An 18,695-nucleotide genomic window follows, 5' to 3' on the forward strand; every position below is an offset into this window, starting at 1 on the left:
CAAGTCTGTTAGATACGGGCCCAAAACAATCCTAAGACATGATGTGCCCCAACAGGAAAGGAAATGCTATACTGAAGACCGGCATGTTGACTTTACACAGATGCCTAAAATCACAGAAAACTTTAAACTTTTATTAGTTTTTATAGACACCTGTTCTAGATTGGTCTAGGCATACATACCCTAATAGAACTGAGAAGGCAACTGAGATATTTCTACTTGAAGAAATGATTCTTAGGTTTAGACTCCCTTGCAGCATTCAAAGTGACAATGGAACATCTTTCACTTCAGAAATCTCCCAGAAGATAAGATAGGACAGGCATTATAGATTCAATAAAAACTACATGCAACTTGGATACCCCAATCTATTGGGAAGACAGGAAATGTACCACACAATAAAGACCCTGGTGAAAACATGCCAGGAAACACATTTGAAATGGGACCATGCACTTCCTATTGTTTTGCCTCAGATTAGCGTAGTGCCCTAAAATGGGCTTAAATTAAGCCCTTTTAAAATAGTTTATAAGAGACCCTTCCAATTTTATGTTTTAGGAACACTCCCTTTAGATTTAGAAAATGAATTAAAAAAGCAAACAATATGTACAACATCTAAGGCAAACACTAACACTTTTGTAAAAGTTTGCTCACTGCAAGTCTATTTACCTGTCTGACAAGCCCTTATACCCATTCCAACTGGGAGGCCGAGTCTTACTAAAGCCCTGGAAGACACAAGGTCCTGAACAGCAGTTAGCCAAGCAATAGACCAGTTCCTGTTACAACTGCTGAGAATGCACTCTTTCATAAAGCTGACAGGAATCAAGCTTTGGATCCACAACACATAAATAAAGCAGGTACCACCTGAGGGCTCAAATCTTGCTACTGCTGTTGACACTGCAAATACTTGCTGGACCTGCACTCCCAAAAGAGATTTAATATCTCTTCTGCAAAGGGGTAGCACCTCCCAAAGCTAAGTGGCAATGTTATATACACATATATACAATACATATATGTGTATGTATGTATGTGTGTTGTGTGTATATATATATATGTATATATATATACACATACATATTTATATATATATAAATACATATATATACATATATATACATATTTAATAATTGTTATACTTTATACCCATGCTTGGACTAATAACACCTTTGTCCACATTTTCAAATGGTGGCTTCCTCAGAAAAACTTATCTCACTGTTATGTGTGGCTCTGAAGCCCCACGCTGGATTTGATCATGGGACTCCTTTAGTCTTTCCAGTTTCTGATTTTATTACAACTCCCCTTGCAGTACTAAGCATGCCCCTCAGTAAATAACTGATTGCTTGTCTACATAATATGTCTCACTTTGGAAGCCCATCTGCAACACTTCCTCTTGAACTATGAAGCACTCTATCAGCTTCTTTTGTTCAAGTGTACCATTTTTTTTTTACACATTGTATATGCCATCTTCTAAAGACAATAATCCTTCTCTCTTGCATAAAGTCTTCTCTCCATTTTTTACCCCCTTTTTTCTTTAGTAGATAGCAACAACCTCTGGGCCTGGAGAGAGGTAATACTAACTGAACCCCTTGACAGCAGAAACAAACTACAGAAGTAACCTCTATCCAATTACCTGTATAAGATTATAAGGTTTCAGATTTGAATGGGAGGATTGTTGCTGTAGGCAGCCATTAGTCAGAGTGCAAGCCTTGCTGGCCACTTTGTAGGGTGGATCATGCAAAGATTGCACAGTGGATGCAGGCTCATTGAGATCCAAGGGTGCCCCCATGGACTCCAAATGACTCCCCAGGATGTGTGGGTAACATGTCCATTATTGGGAGGAGGGCCAAGGGCTGCAGCATCTCCAGGCTTCTGTATGCCTGGTCCTGTAACCTCCCTCCACTACCATAGATAGTAAAGGAATGCCAAGGTGTTTCTCCTTTGGTCAAGATGGTGCAGGGGGAGGTTCTTTTCTGGAGCACACCAAAAGCTAAAAAAAATGAATAGATAGGGCCTGAGCCTGACAAAAGGCAAAATATAATTGGATAAAAAACCATCCCGTATATGTCTCTATAAGAACTGTAGGCTTGAGCAGGAAGGAGACATAGTCTTTGAGAAAGAAGTCCACAATTCTCTCAGGATGTGGCACCTTACTAAGCCTTTTTTTCCTTTTCACCAGCACCTGTCTCATGAGTTTAGCTTTTGTTGTAGCATGCAGCTGAAACTTTTTTTGGTTGCTACTATACTCCAATGCTGCTAACTTGTCTCCTTGACTCCTCAAAAATGCTAAGGTCATTTCTGCCTCATTTTTGTTTCTCAGACATGCAAGTTCTATTCAGCTTTTAAATTTTGTTGTTGTAGCCCTGCCTGAAAGCTTCTTTCCTTATGTTATTTTTTCTTTGCATTTTTGTTTCTCTCTCTTTTTCTTGATAATAGCTGAACTTTTTGTATTCTTTAGGATATTCCCTTTAAAATGTTTTTTTCTTTATTGATTTTAGATAGAGAGGAAGGGAGAGGGAGAGAGAGATAAAACCATCAATGTGAGAGAACATCAATTGGCTGCCTCCTGCATGCCCAGCACTAGGGATTGGGCCCACAACCTGGGCATGTGCCCTGACTAAAAATTGAACCGGTGATATCTTGGTGCATGGTTAATGCTCAGCCACTGAGCTACATCAGCTGGGCACCCTTAAAGTAGCCTCTCAGGATGATATTGTCAGACTGTCCTACCTCTTGTACTTCAAGTTATAATCTCACATTTTTGCGTTTAGTTCATTTCCATCACTTACTCCAATTAGAAATTATCTTTTTGTTTTATTGCCTTTCTTCTCTATAGCTATATTGTAAGCAATTTTATGTAAATCTAAAACTAGTCTTAAATAAAACATTTTGGGTTTGTTAATGGTTATTAAACAAAAAAAATAAACACTTTACAATGAGTTGATAAACTGACAAGAAACTTATGAATTTGCAGAGGTCAAAAATAAAATTAAAGCAAGAACTCCTAGATTCATTGTGAATGATGCATTAGAGAAATTGGTAAATTATTCCTATGTGAGAATACAATATTGAAAGCTCTCTCTTCTGAGTCTTTTTTTTTTTTAATCCTAACCCGAGGACATATTTCCATGTTTTGTTCAGAGTGGGGGGGGGGTGGAGAGAGAGAGAGAGAGAGAGAGAGAGAGAGAGATCGACATGAATGAAAGGGACACATCCAGTGGCTGCCTCCTGCACGACCCAACCAGGGCCAGAGACAAACTGCAATGGAGGTACATGCCCTTAGTGGGAACTGAACCCGGGCCTCTCTGGATTGCAGGCTGTTGCTCTAACTGCTGAACAAAACTGGCCAGGACTCTACTGAGTCTCTTATGCACCTACTTGTCTGGATGAGTCTTCCTAAGCCCAAATTGACAAAATTACAAGGCCTTAATTGAGCCACATCTCATAATTTTTATTTATCATTTTAAGCACTCTAATTTTACTTAAAAACTTTTAATGAAATAGAATATGTATAAAGAAAATTAAACTTATCTCAATGTTCCAGCTCAATAAAATTTTATAAAGATTTTTACAAGGTGAATATAAAATTTTTCTAAAATAGAATATTTATAGTACACCAGAGACTCTTATATACCATTTCAGTTGCTCTCTCAAAGATCGCACCAACTTTGAGCTTTGATTAATTTGACTAAGTTTTGGTTTAGAACTTTGTATAAATGGATTAAATCAAATAGTATACACGCTTTTGTGTTTAGCATTTTTAACTCAATATTTTTAAAATTTATTTGCAAACTGCAATAGATTGCTTATTTTAATTGTTGCTAAGTATTCCAATGTATAAATATATATTTTTTTATTTTCCCATTTAAATATTAAGGAGTATTTGGGTTTTTGTCAGTTTTTGGCTGATTTTAATATCAACTACGTTATGAAAATGCTATTAAAGTTTTAAATCTAAGTGTTCATTTCTGTTAGGTAGAATTATATAACATAGGGAAGCATATGTTCAACTTTACCTCACACTTCCAAGCAATTTTTAAAAACTGATTATTCTAATTTACACTTACTTATAAAGTAAACAAGAGATAGAGAAACTATCCGAAGAAATAATGGCAGAAAACTTCCCTGAACTGAAGAAAAATGATTCACAAAGTTTCAGGAAGCACAGATAGTCCCAATAAAGATGAATCAAAAGAGACTCCCACCAAGATACAAAATAATTAAAATAGCAAGGGTTAAAGACAAAGAGATAATTTTAAAGGCAGCAAGAGGGAGACAGTTAGTTACCCACAAAGGATAAGGCTATCAGCGGATTTATCAACAGAAACACTTCAGGCTAGAAGGGATTGGCATGAAGTGTTCAAAGCAATGAAAAGCAAAGACCTACAACCAAGACTACTCTATCCAGTAAGGCTATCATTTAAAATGGTATTCAAAATAAACCAAACCAGTATTACAAGATATGTTAAAGGAACTGTTTTGAAATATAAAGAAATTGAGAGAGAAACATACATATAAAGAAAAAGTGGCAATAAATAAGTAGCTATCAATAATAACCTTAAACATAAATGGATTAAATACTCCAATCAAAAGACACAGAGTAGCTGAATGGATGAGAAAACATGACCCATATATATGCTGTTCATAAGAGGACCACCTCAGAACAAAAGATAAATGCAGGCTGAAGGTGAAGGGATTGAAAAAAATATTCCATAAAATAGAAATTTAAAACAAGCTAAGGAAGTAATACTTTTATCTGACACAATAAAATTCATAACAAAGATCATAACAAGAGACAAAGGAGGTCACTATATAATACTAAAGAAATCAATCCAACAAAAGGGTATAACCCTTACAACACATATGCACTCAATACAGGAGTAACTAAATGTGTAAAAAAAAAACTCAGTGGACATTAAGGAAAATATCAACAGTGATACATCATAGTAGGGGATTTTAACTTCCCACTCTCAACAATTGATACATTTTCCAGACAAAAAATTAACAAAGCCACAGCGCCCTTATACAAGACATTAGATTGGATGGATTTAATTGATATTTACAGAGCATTTAATTCCAAAGTAACAGAATACACATTTTTCTCAAGTGAACATAAAACATTCTCAAAGATAGACCACATGTTGAGACATAAAACGCATCTTAACACATTCAAGAATATTGCAATCATATCAAGCAGTTTTTTCAGGTCACAGTGGCATGAAACTATAAATCAGCTATAATAAAAACATTTAAACACATTGCATGTTATAAATCAATGAATAAATTAACAAAGAAATTAAGGAAGAAATAAAATATTATCTGAAAATAAATAAAAATAAACACAAAAAACAAAATTCATGGGACACAGCAACAGTGGTCCTGAGAGAAAAGTTCATAGCATTACAGCTCTACATCAGGAAGCAAGGGCAATTTTAAATGAATAACCAAACCCTAGAATGGAGTTAGGTGAAAGGAGACTGGATGTAAGAAGGTTAAGGGATTAGCCAAAAAATATATATGCATAACACACAGTCACAGACAACAGTGTGTTGATGGCAAGTGAGAAACATGTGGGCAAGAGGGAATAGGCTAGGTGGAGGTGGGACAAGGGAGAAAAATGAGGACATCTGTAATAATATGAACAATAAAAATAAAGTTTAAAAACCTCATAAACACAGACAACGGTATGGTGATTGCTAGAGGGAAACAGGCTGGGGAGAAGTAGAAAAAAGGTATGGGGGAATAAATGATAATGGAAAGAAATATGACTTAGGATGAAGAAAACTCAATATACAGATGATTAACTATAGAATTATATACCTAAAACTTATATAATTCTCTTAACCAATATCACCCCAATAAATTTAAAAACATAAAACATTATAATTAATTGCAGTGAAATTAAAAGTATTACTGCAATGATCAGTTTGGCTCAGTGGTTAGAGCGTCGGCCAGCAGACCAATGAGTAATGGGTTTGATTTCAGTGAAGGGCACATACCTTGATTGTGGTTGTCGCCAGCTCTGGTCAACTTGTATGAGAGGCACCAGTTGATGTGTCCCTCTCCTGTTCATGTTTTTCTCTCTCTCCCTCTACCTCTCCCTCCCTTCCTCTCTCTCCCTCCCACTCTGAGTATAAACAGAAAAATGTCCTTGGACAAGGATTAAAAACAAAACAAAACTAAACTAAAAGTACTAAAAACAGAACAAGAAAGTTAGGCCAGAGTAAGTGGAAAGAAAGAAATAATAAAGATCAGAAATAAATGACAGAGAGACCAAAACAAAAACAAACAAAATCAAGTAAATGATCAATAAACTCAAGAGCTGGTATTTTGAAAAGATAAACAAAATTGATGAACATTTAACTGGAATCATAAAAAAAAAAAGAGAAGAGCCAAATTAATTAAAATAAAAAATGAGCCCTGGCTGCTTTAGCACAACAGTTAGAGTGTCAGCCTGCCGTCCAGAGAGACCCAGGTTTGGTTTTCGCTAAGGGCATGTACCTCGGTTGCAGATTGTCCCTGGCCCTGGTTGGGTCATGCGGGTGGCAGCCACTGGATATGTCCCTTCTATGTTGATGTTTCTCTCTCTTTCTCTTCCTCTCTCTCCCTCCCACTCTATCTGAATAAAAAATGGAAAAATGTCCTCAGGTGAGGATAAAAAAATTAATAAAAGAGAAGTAACAACTTATATCACAGAAATAGATAGGATTGTAAGAAAATACTATGAACAAATATGCCAGAAAATTGAACATCCAAGGAGAAATGGATAAATTCCTGGAAATATACAATGTTTCAAAACTGAATTAGAAAGTATCAGAAAGCCAGAATAGACTGATTACAACTAATGAAATTGAAGCAGTAAAAAAACAAACAAACAAACAAAAAAAACTCCAAGCAAACAAAAGTCCTGGATGCAATGGCTTCACAGGCAAATTTTACCAAACACTGAAAGAAAAATTAATACTTATCCTTTTCAAAGTATTCCAAAAAATTTAAGAGGAGAGAAAGCTTTCAATCCAGATAAAGACACTTACAAAGAAAGAAAATTATAGGCCAATATCCTTGATGAACATAGATGCTAAAATTTTAACAAAATATTAGCAAACAAGATCCAGCAGTACATTAAAAAGATCATACACCATAATCAAGTAAGATTTATTCTGGGGATGCAGTATTGATATAGTACCCACAAATTAATAAATGTGATATGGCACATCAACAAAATGAATGTTAAAATAACATGATCACATCAATACATGTAGAAAAATATTTGATAAAATCCAGCACCCATTTATGATAAAAACTCTCAGCAAAGTGAGAATTGAGTGCTTATGCCTCAACATAATAAAGGCCATTTATGAAAACCTTACAGCTAAAATCATACTCAATAGGCAAAAAATAAAAATGTTTCCGTTAGTAACAGGAACAAGACAAGGGTGTCTGCTTTCACCGCTCTTATTAAACATGGTACTGGAAGTCCTAGCCACACTAATTGAACAAGAAGAAAAGATAGAAGGCATTGAAATTGGAAAGGAGGAAGATAAACGGTCATTATTAACAGATAACATAACATTGTAGATAGAAAACCCTAAAAACTTCACCAAAAAACTACTAGATCTAATAAATAAATTCTGAAAAATAGCAGGTTAGAAAATTAATATTAAAAAATTAGTGGCATTTTTATGCACCAATAATGAATTAACAGAAAGAGAAATTAAGAAAACAATCCCATTTACTATTGCAACAACAACAACAACAAATAAGGTATCTAGGAATAAATTTCATAAAAAAGATAAAAGAGCTGTACTTGGGAGAGTCTTGATTACATCTTCAATTTCTTTAGTTGTTATTCGTCTGTTCAAATTTTCTATCTCTTCTCGGTTCAGTTTTTACTTTTTATTTTTTTTTATTTTTATTTTTTACTAGTGAATTCTTTTTTTTTTTCTTTTTATTGATTAATTTTTGTTACAAATGATTCTCCTTTTTTCCCCCACTGATTCCCCCCTCCCCCTTCCCTCCCTGCCCCTTCCCCCGATTATTGTCCATGTCCACTGTTCATGCATACATGCATATAAATTCTGTTGTTCATCCCTCTCTCACCTCCCCACTCCTTAGGGGATTGTCCTCAAACTGTTATGTTCATTATATTCCACAAATCAGTGAGATCATATGAAATTTGTCTTTCTCTGTTTGGCTTGTTTCACTTAGGATGATACTTTCCAGGTCCCTCCATGTAGTCTCAAAGGATAAGAGATCTTTCTTTCTTACCGCTGCATAGTACTCCATTGTGTATATGTACCACAGCTTTTTAATCCATTCGTCTACTGATGGGCACTTGGGCTGTTTCCAGATCTTAGCAATTGTAAATAGTGCTGCTACAAAGATGGGGGTACATATATTCTTTCTGATTGGTGTTTTATGCTTCGTAGGGTATATTCCTAGAAGTGGGATCACTGGGTCAAATGGGAGATCAATTTTTAATTTTTTGAGGTGACACCATATTGTTATCCATAGTGGCTGCACCAGTCTGCATTCCCACCAACAGTGTACTAGAGTCCCCTTTTCTCCACACCCTCGCCAACACTTGTTGTTTGATGATTTGTTGATGGCGGCCATTCTGACAGGTGTGAGGTGATACCTCATTGTTGTTTTGATTTGCATCTCTCTGATGATTAGTGATGATGAACATTTCTTCATATGTCTCTTAGCCATTTGTATGTCCTGTTTGGAGAGGTGTCTATTTAGTTCCTCTGCCCATTTTTTAATTGGATTCTTTGTCTTCCTTTTGTGGAGTTGTATGAGCACTCTATATGTATTGGAAATTAACCCCTTATCTGATATATCATTGGCAATTATGCTCTCCCATACAGTGGGTAGCCTTTCCGTTTTGATGATTGTATCTTTCGCTGTGCAGAAGCTTTTGAGTTTGATGTAGTCCCATGTGTTCATTTTCTCCTTTGTTTCTATTGCCTTAGGTGATGTGTCAGTAAAAATTCTGCTGCGTATGATGTCTGAGATTTTGTTGCCCACAGTCTCCTGTAGGATTTTTATGGATTCATGAGTTACATTTAAGTCTTTTATCCATTTTGAGTTTATTTTGGTGTAGGGTGTAAGTTGATGGTCTAGTTTCATTTTTCGGCAAGTAGCTGTCCAATTTTCCCAGCACCATTTATTAAAGAGGTTGTCCTTACTCCACTGTATGCTCTTGCCACCTTTGTCAAATATTAATTGAGCATATTGCCTAGGGTCCATTTCTGGATTCTCTATTCTGTTCCACTGGTCTATATACCTGTTCTTGTGCCAGTACCAGGCTGTTTTGATTATGGTGGCTTTGTTGTATAACCTGAAATCTGGTATTGTGATCCCTCCAACTTTGTTCTTCCTTTTCAAGATTGCTGTGGCTATTCGAGGCCTTTTTTGGTTCCATATGAACTTTTGAAGTAGTTGTTCTAATTCTTTGAAGTATGCCGTTGGTATTTTGATGGGGATTGCGTTGAATCTATAGATTGCTTTGGGTAATATGGACATTTTAATGATGTTAATTCTCCCAATCCATGAACAGGGTATGTTCTTCCACTTTTTTACATCTTGCTCTATTTCTTTTTTCAAAGACCTGTAGTTTTCTGCGAATAGGTCCTTTATCTCTTTGGTTAAGTTTATTCCTAGGTATCTTAATTTTTTTGCCGCAATGGTAAATGGGATTGTTTGCTTAGTTTCTCTTTCTGTGAATTCATCATTGGTGTATAAGAATGCCATCGATTTCTTGACGTTAATTTTGTATCCTGCTACTTAGCCAAATTCATTTATTAAGTCTAGTAAGCTTTTGGTGGAGTCTTTGGGGTTTTCTATGTACAGTATCATGTCATCTGCAAATAATGACAATTTCACTTCTTCCTTTCCAATTTGGATCCCTTTTATTTTTTCTTCCTGTCTGATTGCTGTGGCTAAGACTTCCAGTACTATGTTAAATAGGAGTGGCGAAAGTGGGCATCCTTGCCTTGTTCCTGTTCTTAAGGGAAATGCTTTTAGTTTTTGCCCATTGAGTATGATGTTGGCTGTAGGTCTTTCATATATGGCCTTTATTATGTCTAGGTATGATCCCTCAATTCCCACACTGGTGAGCGTTTTTATCAGAAATGGATGCTGGATTTTGTCAAAGGCTTTTTCAGCATCTATTGATATGATCATGTGGTTTTTATTCTTCAATTTATTTATGTGGTGTATCACATTTATGGATTTGCGAATATTGTACCAGCCTTGCATCCCTGGGATGAATCCCACCTGGTCATGGTGGATAATTTTTCTGGTGTATTGCTGGATTCGATTTGCTAGTATTTTGTTCAGGATTTTGGCATCTATGTTCATCAGGGATATTGGCCTGTAGTTTTCTTTCTTTGTTGTGTCTTTTTCTGGCTTTGGAATTAGAGTTATGCTGGCTTCATAAAACGAGTTTGGAAGTCTTCCTTCTTCTTGAATTTTTTGAAATAGTTTGAGGAGAATGGGTATTAGTTCTTCTTTGAATGTTCGGTAAAACTCCCCTGTGAAGCCATCCGGGCCTGGGCTTTTGTTTGCTGGAAGAGTCTTGATTACATCTTCAATTTCTTCTGTTGTTATTGGTCTGTTCAAGTTTTCAATCTCTATCTGATCCAATTTTGGGAGACTATGTGTTTCTAAAAATTTGTCCATTTCGCTTAGATTTTTGAATTTGTTGCCGTATAATTTTTCATAGTAGTTGTTAACGATCTTTTGTATTTCTGTAGGGTCAGTTGTTATCTCTCCTGTTTCATTTCTGATTTTATATATTTGGGTTCTCTCTCTTTGTTTCTTGGTGAGTCTAGCTAAGGGTCCATCAATCTTGTTTATCTTTTCGAAAAACCAGCTCTTTGTTTTATTGATCCTCTGGATTGTTTTATTGGTCTCTATGTCGTTTATTTCTGCTCTGATCCTTACTATTTCTTTTCTTCTACTTGCTCTAGGGTTTTCTTTTTGTTTACTCTCTAGTTCTTTAAGTTGTGAGCTTAGGTAGTCTATTAGAGATTTTTCTTCTTTTTTGAGGTAGGCCTGTAGTGCTATAAACTTCCCTCTCAGAACTGCTTTTGCTGCATCCCATAGATTTTGTATTGTTGTGTCCTCATTTTCATTGGTTTCCAGGAAGTTTTTGATTTCTTCCTTGATTTCCTCGGTGACCCATTCATTGTTTAATAACATTCTATTTAGCTTCCATGTGTTAAAATGTCTTTGTATGTTCTTCTTGCAATTGATTTCTAGTTTCATACCATTGTGGTCTGAGAAGATGCTTGTTATAATTTCAATCTTCTTGAACTTGTAGAGACTTAGTTTGTGCCCTAACATGTGGTCTATCTTTGAGAATGTTCCATGTGCACTTGAGAAGAATGTGAATTCTGTAGTTTTGGGGTGTAGTTCTCTGTACATGTCTATTAAATCCATTTGTTCTAGTGCTTCATTTAGAGTCTCTGTTTCCTTGCTAATTTTTTGTCTAGAGGATCTATCCAGTGATGTGAGCGGGGTGTTGAAGTCCCCTGTTATGATTGTATTGCTATCGATTTCTCCTTTGAAGTCCTCCAGAAGATTTTTAATATATTTTGGTGCTCCTATATTGGGTGCATATATGTTTATCAAGGTTATATCTTCCTGTTGGATAGATCCTTTCAATATTATGTAGTGGGCTTCTTTGTCTCTAGTTATGGCCTTCAATCTGAAGTCTATTTTATCGGATATCAGTATTGCTACCCCAGCTTTTTTTTTCTTTTCCATTTGCTTGAAAGATTTTTTTCCATCCCTTCACTTTCAATCTATGTGAGTCTTTTGTTGTGAGGTGGGTTTCTTGTAAACAGCATATAGATGAGTCTTGCTTTCTTATCCAATCAGCTACTCTGTGTCTTTTTATGGGAGCATTCAGTCCATTTACATTTAAGGTGGTTATTGATATGTACTTATTTATTGCCATTTTTGTTTAGTGTGGTTCTATTTTTCTTCCCATTTCTCCTGGTAATTACAGCAGTCCTTTTAACATTTCTTGCAGTGCTGGTTTGGTGCTAATGTACTCCCTTAGCCTTATTTTGTCTGGGAAGCTCTTTATTTGACCTTCTATTTTGAACGATAGCCTTGCTGGGTAGAGTAGTCTTGGATTCAGATCCTTGTTTTTCATGACCTTGATTACTTCATGCCATTCCCTTCGAGCCTGTAATGTTTCTTGTGAGAAGTCAGCTGAGAGCCTTATGGGGGTTCCTTTGTAGGTAACCTGTTGCTTATCTCTTGCTGCTTTTAGGATTCTCTCTTTGTCTTGAATTTTTAGCAGTTTGATTACTATGTGTCTTGCTGTGGTACTGTTTGGGTTCTTCTTACTTGGGGCTCTCTGAGTTTCTTGAACTTGAATGCCTTCTTCCTTCACCAAATTAGGGAAGTTTTCTGTCACTATTTCTTTGAATATATTCTGTAGCCCTCGCTTACTTTCTTCTTCTTCAGGGACTCCTATGATACGAATATTATTATGTTTCCAGTTGTCACACAATTCTATTAAGCTCTCTTCTTGTTTTTTAATCTTTTTTTCCTTTTGGTTTTCTGATTGGTTGATTTCTTCTAGCCTGTCTTCTAATTCACTGATTCGGTCCTCAGCTTCTCCTACTCTGCTTTTTAGACCTTCCAGTGTGTTTTTCATTTCTGATATTTCATTCTTCATTTCTTCCTGTTGGTTTTTCATTTCCAGATGGTTTATTTTCAACATTTCTGTCTTTACTCATGTTGCTCATGTCCTTACACATGCTGTTGAGCTTCCGCAACATCATGGCTCTAAATTCTAGTTCTGTTAACTTGCTTAACTGCACCTCATTTATTTCATCTTCTGTAGAGGTCTCTTGATCTTTCATTTGGCTTTTGTTTCTGTTTCTCACCATTTTCGTTATCACAGTGGGCTTTGGAATCTGCCAAGTTTTCCCAGTGGGTGTTGGTGTTTTGCTGTTTGTGGCTCCCTCTCCTGGGTTTGGATGCTCCAGGGAGGACCCACTTTAATCCAGCCAAGTCCCCTGTTCTCCGGGAGTCTGTGTGGCTCCAGCCGAGAGTTTAGCAGGCAATAGCGTTACGAGGGCCCATGCAGGGTGGCAAGGGAGGTGGTGGGAATAATTTCCCGCTGAGTTCCCTGGTCCCGCGGAGTTCCCTGGTCCCACTGTGTTCCCTGGTCCAGCTGAGTTCCCTGGGCCCCTCGAGTCTGTGCGGCTCCAGTGGAGAGTTTAGCTGGCTACAGAGTTTCCAGGGCCCATGCAGGGTGGTAAGGGAGACAGTAGGATTAGCTTCCCACTGAGTTCCCCGGTCCCACGGAGTTCCCTGGGGGCCACGAGTCTGTGCAGCTTCAGCGGAGAGTTTAGCTGGCTACAGAGTTTCCAGGGCCGTGCACGGCAGGAAGGCAGGCGGTAGAATTAACTTTCCACTGCGTTCCCCGGTCCCACCGAGTTCCCTGGGGGCCGTGAGTCTGTGCGGCTTCAGCGGCTACAGAGTTTCCAGGGCCCTGCACGGTGGGGAGGGAGGCGGTAGAATTAACTTTCCGCAGCTTCCCTGGGGTCTGCGAGTCTGTGGCTTCAGTGGCTAGAGTTTCCAGGGCCCTGCACGGCGGGGAGGGAGGCGGTAGAATTAACTTTCAGCCGCATTCCCCGGTCCCACCGAGTTGCCTGGGGTCTGCGAGTCTGTGCGGCTTCAGCGGCTACAGAGTTTCCAGGGCCGTGCACGGCGGGGAGGGAGGCGGTTGAATTAATTTTCCGCCGCGTTCCCCGGTCCTGCCGAGTTCCCTGGGGCCAGGAGTCTGTGCGGCTTCAGTGGAGAGTCTAGCCGGCTACAGAGTTTCAAGGGCCATGCACGGTGGGAAGAAAGATGGTGGAATTAACTTCCCCTCTAGTTCCCTGGCCCCTGCCCAGGCTGCTGCGGACCCTGGGCTCTTGGTCCCCTCTCCCGTCCTCGCAAGCCTACCAGGACTGAGTGGGTGTTTCTGGTTAAGTGGTCCTCCAAGGTGTCCTTCGGCTGCCCTTTCCTGACGGTTTGCCTTTGTTTTCTTTGTAAATCCAGTTTGGTCTTGGGAGACGGTCTGGGTCCCTCCATTCACTTCGCCGCCATTTTTCTCTCTCAACTTTCTCTCCGTTCTCTCCTCCGGCGAGTTACGTTGCTTCTTGCTTTTATCAGAGACCACGCTTACCCAGAAGAGATCTCTTCCAGATCAACTACTCTCAAAACCTGAGCCCATCGCCCTGGTCCCTGCTTCTTGCCACTTGCTCGCCTGGGCCATAAAACTCTGCCCATTTTTTAATTGGGTTCTTTGTCTTCCTTTTGTTCAGTTGTATGAGTACTCTATATATTTTCGAAATTAGCCACATATTTGATGTATCATTGCAATTATGCTCTCCCATATAATGGGTTCCCTTTCCATTTTGATGCTTGTTTCTTTTGCTGTGCAGAAGCATTTTAGTCTGATGTAGTACCATGTGTTTATTTTTTCCTTTCTTTCTCTTGCCTTAGGTGTTGTTATCAGTGAAAATTCTGCTGTGTGTGATGTTTGAAATTTTATTGTGTACATTTTCTTCTAGGATTTTTATGGATTCACAAGTCACATTTAAGTCCTTTATTTATTTTGAGTTTATTCTTCTGTATGGTGTAAGTTGGTGGTCTAGCTCTATTTTTTTGCAAGTAGCTATCCAATTTTCCCAACATCATTTATGGAAGAGTCTGTCTTTACTCCACTGTATGCTCTTGCCACCTATGTCAAATATTAATTGACCATAATGACTTGGGTCAATTGCTGGGTTGTGTATTCTGTTCCATTGATCTATATGCTTGTTCTTGTGACAGTACTAGGCTGTTTTGATAACTATGGCTTTGTAGTATAACCTGATATCCAATATTGTGATCCCTCTTACTTTGTTATTCTTTTTCAAGATTGATGTAGCTATTTTGGGTCTTTTTTTGGTTTCATATAAACTTTTGAAGTTTTGTTCTAGTTGTGTAAAATATGCCACTGGTATTTTGATGGGGATTGCATTGACTCTATAAATTGCTTTGGGTAGTATGGATATTTTAATAATGTTAAGTATTCCAGTCCATGAGCAAGGTATATGTTTCCACTTTTTTATATCTTTTTCTATTTCTCTTTTCAGTGAAGTATTCCTGTAGTTTTTTGTGAAGAGATCTTTACCTCATTTTAAAATTTTTTATTTATTTATTACTTTTTTTGTTACAAATGTTTCCCATTTTTCCCCCATTGACACCCTCAACTCCTCCCCCCTCCGGCTCAATCCCCAGCTTTTTTGTCTATGTACATTGTTCATGCATACATGCATGTAACTTCTGTGGTTTATTCCTTTCCCCTCCAAACTTCCCCTCCTCTGAGGCTTGTCAGTCAGTACCCCACCTCTATGCCACTTGGTTAATTTTTTTCAGCAGTTTATTTAGTTTATTATATTCCACAAAAAAGTGAGATCATGTGATATTTGTCTTTCTCTGCTTGGCTTGTTTCACTTAGCATAATACTCTCCAGGTCCTTCCATGCTATATCAAAGCATAAGAGATCTTTATTTCTTACAGCTGCATAGTATTCCATTGAGTAAATGTACCACAACTTTTTAATCCACTCATCTACTAATGGACACTTCAGTTATTTTCAGTTCAGAGATATTGTAAATAGTGTTGCTATGAACATAGGTGTACATATATTCTTTCTGATTGGTGTTTCAGGCTTCTTAGGGTATATTCCTAAAAGTGAGATCACTGGATCAAATGGAAGTTCAATTTTTAATTTTTTGAGGTAAAAAAATTTTTTCCACAGTGACTGCACCAGTCTGCATTCCCACCAGCAGTGTACTAGAGTCCCCTTTTCTTCACATCCTTGCCAACACTTGTTGTTTTATGATTTGTTGATGGCTGCCATTCTGACTGGTATGAAGTGATACGTCATAGTTGTTTTAATTTGCATCTCTCTGATTATTAGTGATGTGGAACATTTTTTTATATGTCTCTCAGCCATTTGTATGTCCTTAATAGAGAGGTGTCTATTTAGGTCCTCTGCCTATTTTTTAATTGGGTTCCTTGTCTTCATTTGGTTGAATTGTATGAGCACTCTATATATATATTGAAAATTAACCCCTTATCTGATGCATCATTGATGATTATGTTCTACCACATAGTGGGATTCCATTTTGTTTTCACGTTTGTTTCTTTTGCTGTGCAGAAGATTTTTAGTTTGATGTAGTCCCATGTGTTTATTTTTTTCTGTTTCTGTTGCCTTAGATGTTGTACCAATGAAAGTTCTGCTATGTATGATGTCTGAGATTTTGTTGCCTACATTTTCTTTTAGAATTTTCATGGACTTATGAGTTACATTTAAGTCTTTAATCCATTTTGAGTTTATTCTCATGTATGGTGAAAGTTGTGTTCTAGCTTTATTTTTTCACAGGTAGCTGTTCAGTTTTCCCAACACCATTTATTGAAGAGACTGTCTTGTCTACACTGTATGCACTTGCCACCTTTGTCAAATATTAATTGAGCATATTATCTTGGGTCCATTTCTGGGTTCCCTATCCTGTTCCATTGATCTATCTGCCTGTTCTTGTGCCAGTACCAGGCTGTTTTGATTACAGTGGCTTTGTAGTATAACCTGAAATCTGGTAATGTGATTCCTCCAACATTGTTCTTTTTCAAGATTGCTGTGGCTACTTGGGGTCTTTTTTGGTTCCATATACACTTTTGTAGTGTTCGTTCTAGTTCTGTGAAGTGTGTCCTTGGTATTTTGATGGAGATTGCATTGAATCTATAGATTGCTTTGGGTAGAATGGACAGTTTAATGATGTTTATTCTTGCAATCCATCAACAAGGTGTATGCTTTCACTTTTTTATATCTTTCTCAATTTCGGTTTTCAATGACTTGTAGTTCTCTGTGAAGAGGTCCTTTACTTCTTTGGTTAAGTTTATTCCTAGGTATCTTAATTTTTTTGTTGTGATGGTAAATGACATTGTCTTTTTAGTTTCTCTTTCTGTGAGTTCATAAAATGCTGTCAATTTTTTTTATGTTAATTTTGTATCCTGTTACTTTGCCAAATTAATTTAAGAATAGTAGATTTTTAAAATTAATTAATTTCTTTTTGTTGCAGATGTTTCTACATTTTCCCCCACTGATTTCCCCCTCATCGCCACTCCCTGTCCTGTCCTCAGCTTTGATGTCCATGTCCATTGTTCATGCATACATGCATATAAGTTCTGTGGTTTATCTCTCCCTCACCACCCCTTCTTCTGGGAATTGTCAGTCTGTACCCCACTTCCACATCTCTGAGGCCACCCCATTACTCAGAATGTTATGTTCATTATATTCCACAAATAAGTGTGATAATATGATACTTGTCTTTCTCTCTTTGGCTTGTTTCGCTTAGAATAATACTTTCCACGTCCATCGATGTCATCTCAAAGGATAAGAGATCTTTCTTTCAGCTGCATAGTACTCCATTGTGTATATGTACCACTGCTTTTTTATCCATTCATTTACTGATGAACATTGGGCTGTTTCCAAATTTTAGCTATTGTAAATAGTGTTACTACAAACATGGGGGTACATACATTCTTTCCAATTGTTGTTTCAGGTATCTTAGGGTATATTCCTAGAAGTGGGATCACTGGGTCAAATGGCAGTTAAATTTATAATTTTTTGAAGTAACACCATATTGTTTTCCATGCACCAGTCTGCATTCCCACCAGCAGTGTACTAGAGTCCCCTTTTCTCCACACCCTCGCCAACACATGTTGTTTGATGATTTGTTGATGGAGGCCATTCTGACAGGTGTGAGATGATAACCTCGTTGTTATTTTAATTTGCATTTCTCTGATGATTAGTGATGTTGAGCATTTCTTCATGTGTCTTTTAGCCATTTGTATGTCCTGTTTGGAGAGGTGTCTATTTAGTTCCTCTGCTCTTTTTTTTAATTGGGTTCTTTATCTTCCTTTGTTGAATTGTATGAGCACTCTAGATATTTTGGAAAATAATGCCTTATCTGATGTATCATTGGCAATGATGCTCTCCCATAGAGTGGGTTGACTTTCCATTTTTGTTGTTTTTTGTTTTTTGTTTTTTTTGCTGTGCAAAAGCTTTTGAGTTTGATGTAGTCTCATGTGTTTATTTTTTTCTTTGTTTCTGTTGCCTTAGGGGTGTATCAGCAAAAATTCTGCTGCATATGATGTCTGAAGTTTTATTGCCTACATCTTCTTCTAGAATTTTTATGGATTTATGAGTCACATTTAAGTCTTTTTCCATTTTAAGTTTATTTATGTGTATGGTGTAAGTTGATGGTCTAGTTTCATTTTTCTGAATGTAACTGTCCAAATTTCCCAACACCATGTATGAATGAGGCTATCTTAATCCACTGCATGCTCTTGCCCCCTTTGTCAAGTATTAATTCAGTATATTGTCTTGGGTCCATTTATGGGTTCTCTATTCTGTTCCATTGATCTATCTGCCTGTTCTTGTGTCAGTACCAGGCTGTTTTGATTACAGTGCCTTTGTAGTATAACCTGAAATCTGGTAATGTGATTTCTCCAACTTTGCTCTTCTTTTTTAAAATTGCTGAGGCTATTCAGGGTCTTTCTTGGTTCCATATAAATCTTTGGAATGTTTGTTCTAGTTCTGTGAAGTATGTTGTTGGTATTTTGATGGGGATTGCATTGAA

This window comes from Molossus molossus, unplaced genomic scaffold (assembly GCF_014108415.1).
Source record: "Molossus molossus isolate mMolMol1 unplaced genomic scaffold, mMolMol1.p scaffold_m16_p_7, whole genome shotgun sequence".
NCBI lineage: Eukaryota > Metazoa > Chordata > Mammalia > Chiroptera > Molossidae > Molossus > Molossus molossus.